A 4,706-nucleotide genomic window follows, 5' to 3' on the forward strand; every position below is an offset into this window, starting at 1 on the left:
ATTGTTTTGGGAAATTATATTGTTTTCCTTGTAAAACATCTCTCTGTGATGTATTATTATATTTGTTATTTTTAATGTATAATATAAGCATTTTAGTGTATTCCTCTTTGTTGGATTTTGTGCTTGTGTCTGGATGAGACATAGGTGATCTCAAACTAAGTACATTGGTGGTATGCTCTTGGAATCTACATCTGATCCCTATTTGTTCCCAGTTCCCCAATGTCTTACTTTTTCTTGAGTGCTTTAATTATAATTCTAGAACTTTTTACTATCCCATTTTCCTCCTTTTTACTGGCGCTGATATAACCTTAATGTGTTGCAAGCGCCGTAAAACTCTTAAAAACAAAAACAAAAAGAAAAAACAGATGCCATCAATGGTGCTTCGCCATTGGACTCTTCCTTGGTCTTCACCACCTACTGGGTTGGGTTCCTGACGTCCCACTCACTGTATCTGTTTTCCAAGTTGCTTTCTGTCTTTTTTCGTGGAATGAGATTATTTGTCCTGGCCCTGGCCAGGGAGGCACTTACTGTGTCTGGGTGGGGTTCCTGGCCTCCCATAATGGGTAGGGAGGCACTTACTGTGTCTTCTATCAACCTATATCTGTTTTCCAACTACTATGACTACTACTACTACTGTTACTACTACTACCACTACTACTACTACTACGACTACTACTACTACTACTACTACAAAGAAATAAGAGAGTGGGGGACACACATACACACACACACACACACACACATATATATATATATATATATATATATATATATATATATATATATTTATATATATATATATATATATATATATATATATTATATATTGGAGAGAGAGAGAGAGAGAGAGAGAGAGAGATTTTCTCACTCCATCTTGATGAGGGAATGTTTTAAAGGAAAATGTATTACTCTGTATTTTTATGCACTATGTGTTATAACCTATGTCGGTCAACCGCTTCTATTAGCCTGACTACATTATCTATGAAACATTTTTAAACTGCCGACAATAAATAAATATTTGAATTGAATTGAAAAAAGAGCTTACCCTGCTGTCTACCTTCAATTTTCAAAGTTCTGTGTCGGCGTCTCTCCTCTCACTCTCACTTCTTCCTGCCAGCCAGCTCAACTTTATTAGATAAGATGCGCCACGCGACGATTAGCGGCAACGAACGATTGGGTGAGTTAGTGAGTGGCTGTCATGTTTGAGAGACCGTCTCGCTGCAATCACGAACTCACTCCTATGATCCCAGCAATAAACGGAATAACTAAAGTTGGAGGAGAATTCAAACAGGTGAGGTTTCAAGTTTCAATTCTATTTACTCTTAGTCTTAGGCGATTCATGGTTAATGAAACCAAATAAAATGATACCATTAATGACCATAACATAATATTATACATAATTTTTACTGTATTTGTTTTTATTGACTTTATGAATCCTTGATTTGGCTATGAATTTATTTTTTTTTCACTTAAAATTGATAATTTATATTGTAAAGTGCCCAGAGCTTGTGTTTTACACGAGAATGAGCGCTGTATAAATGTGTATTATTATTATTATTATTATTATTATTATTATTATTATTATTATTATTATTATTATTATTATTATTATTATTATTATTATTATTATTATTATTTATTATTATTATTATTATTATTATTATTATATTATTATTATTATTATTATTATTATTATTATTATTATATTATTATATATTATTATTATGTATTATTATTATTATTATTATTATTATTATTATTATTATTATTATTATTATATATATTATTATACAACAATGGAAATAACACCAATACTTAAACTAATAATACTGTATTTATAACAATAGCAATAATAATAATAATAATAATGATAATAATAATAATAATAATAATAATAATAATAATAATAATAATAATAATAATGAAGTTGAGGACAAGTTGGATTAACAGTTTTAAAATGAAAATAAAGTTATTGATACCATGCTTTCGGAGAAAAAAATACTCACAATATCCGCCAGCCGGAAACAATGTATCAACGCCAATAACTGTGTCTTTAGTGAGGAGTAATCCCAAAAATTGATGTTTAAAGACAATAACAAAGAGCTGAGTGACGTCAATTTCGTTCCCTCTACACCGTGACAAGAAAATAAGGGGCTACTTCTGTAAGTGGGTTGTCAATTATGTATGTATGTATGCGTACAGATAAAACTGGATATGTGTCACCTTGGTCGTTTATAGATAGTATGAAGTCGACGTCAATCTGAACTTTGTTATTGTTTTTTTTGCCATCCGCATTTATGAGTAGTTCGGACTAAACTGTGTTAACCATACTATAAACGTTCAAGGTTACACATAGTTTTGTGTGTTGGTCCGTTATACTTCCGGATGGCACTGTTGTGAACGTCTTAGTCAAGCGCATACTATCTTTAGTCTGGTTAATGTTGTTTAGTGAGAATAACTCATAAACATGGATGGCAAAAAAAAAAAAAAACAATAACAAAGACCCGAGTGACTTCAACTTTGTTCTATCTATCGTCTGGTTAATGCAGTTTACTGAGAATTACTCATACCCATCTGTCGGTACGTTATAGATAGCATGCGCTTGGCTTAGAAGTTTACAACATTGCCATCCGGAACTATAACAGACCAACACACAAACTCTGTGTAACCATGAACTTTTATAGTCTGGATAATACAGTTTAGTGAGAACAACTCACAAACGCGGATGGCAAAAACAATAACAAAGGCCTCAGTGACGTCATCTGCATACTATCTATAGATAGTATGCAGATGACGTCACTCAGGCCTTTGTTATTTTTTTTTGCCATCCGCGTTTGTGAGTTGTTCTCACTAAACTGTATTAACCAGACTATAAAAGTTCATGGTTACACAGAGTTTGTGTGTTGGTCCGTTATACTTCCGGATGGCAATGTTGTGAACTCCTTGGCCAAGCGCATTCTATCTATAGATAGTATGCGCTTGGCTAAGAAGCTCAAAACATTGCCATCCGGAAATGAAACAAACCAACACACAAAACTCTGTGTAACCTTGAACTTTTATAGTCTGGATAATACAGTTAAGTGAGAATTACTCATAAATGTGGGTGGCAAAAAACATTAACAAAGACCCGAGTGATGTCAACTTCATTCAATCTATATTCAGCTGGCGGGTGTTATGAGTATTTTAAATAAACGCTCAGTATCAACAAGTTAGGTAAAATACTCACAACATCCACCATCCATTTTAACGTTTATAATCTGATTGACATAATTTAGTGATAACTAATCTTCCAAAAAGGGCTGTCAAAAATACTGGGTGGGGTTCGTGACCTCCCATAGTGGGCAGGGAGGTACTTACAGTGTCTTCTATCTCCCTTTATCTGTTTTCCAACTTGCTTTCTGTTTTTGTCTTGGAATGAGATTACTTGGTTTTGTCTTGGCTCTGACTGAGAGGGAAACAGTCAAATGAATATTTAGTTTTGGGAGATGCTATTTTTTTCCTTGTAAATCATCTCTCTCTTATGAACCGTATTATGTTTTGTATACATTTTATATATGATTTGTAAACATTTGAGTGTATTCCTCTTAGTGGTACCTGTGCTTGTGTCTGGATGAGACTTTTAGGTGATTTCAAACAAAGTACTTTGATAGTGTGCTCGTAGAATCTACATCTGTTTCCTATTTGAATAAATTCCCGTTTGTCTTACCTTTTCTTGGGTGCTTGTAATTCTAGAACATTTTACTATCCCATTTTCTTCCTTTTTCTCTGGCGCTGATATGACCTTAATGTGTTGCAAAACAAACAAACATATTCACTTATTTATCTATATATTTATTCTTTCTATTTATTGATAATATTCATATATATTGTAGTTTCCTTCTACCTATATTGATTTGAAATTATATGTAAATGCATGGGTCATTATAAATATTCGCAATTTCTAAAATAAACCTTTGAATTGAATTTTAAAAAATAAGTAGGACGGCGGATGGTGTGAGTATTTTACCTAAACGTATAACATCAATAGTTTTAGTGCGTTGTTAAAATTGACGAAATGGTGAATGTGTTAACTGCTACCCGCATAGCATAATAAATACAAAATCGTCATCGTCATAATAATAAGCTCCCATTCCCATCACTCCGGGCCGTCATAAAACTAAAACAGCGCGTGCGTTATTCAGACTTGCCAACTGATACGAAAAATTTCGAAGAATTACGAAATTTCGGATCCAATTGGATTCAATAGTCTGATGTCACGTCGCCCAGCAACGGAGGCCATCGTGGTTCTAAACAAAGAAAATCGGTACTTTTTATTCTTCATGATGTCACGTCGCCTAGCAACGGCGGCCATCGTGGTTCTAAACAAAGAAAATCGGTACTTTTTATTCTTCATGATGTCACGTCGCCCAGCAACGGCGGCCACCATGGTTCTAAACAAAGAAAATCGGTACTTTTTATTCTTCATGCTGGCTAGAACTTTTCATATGTCTTGTGATCAGAATGTGTAAAAGTCAAAACATGATCAGATTTATAATGGGATTTTTTTTCCCCTCTAGATACGCTTTTATGCTCGTCGGAGAAATAATATTTCATAAGGGCGTCCGCCATTGTTCCGATAGTTTAGAGCCAGTTCCTAAGTTACCATGCGTCATTACGAGGGAAGTGACGTCACGACTGTTGAAGCGTATTTCAGAACTTCATGAGCA

At 33.8% G+C, this 4,706-nt stretch overlaps 1 protein-coding gene across 1 annotated transcript in view; it reads left to right on the forward strand.

Annotated features, from left to right (window-relative positions):
- Positions 1-1,202: 1,202 nt before the first annotated feature.
- The window catches only part of LOC144958189 (uncharacterized), a 19,636-nt gene continuing 16,132 nt past the window's right edge, over positions 1,203-4,706 (forward strand). Inside the window, exon 1 of the mRNA XM_078889975.1 lies at positions 1,203-1,291. The gene's annotated coding sequence lies outside the window, so the exon portion shown is untranslated. The remainder of the gene's footprint in view (positions 1,292-4,706) is intronic.

The sequence above is a fragment of the Berghia stephanieae genome, chromosome 12, assembly GCF_034508935.2.
Source record: "Berghia stephanieae isolate SIO BIC M18660-M18661 chromosome 12, UCSD_Bste_1.3, whole genome shotgun sequence".
NCBI lineage: Eukaryota > Metazoa > Mollusca > Gastropoda > Nudibranchia > Aeolidiidae > Berghia > Berghia stephanieae.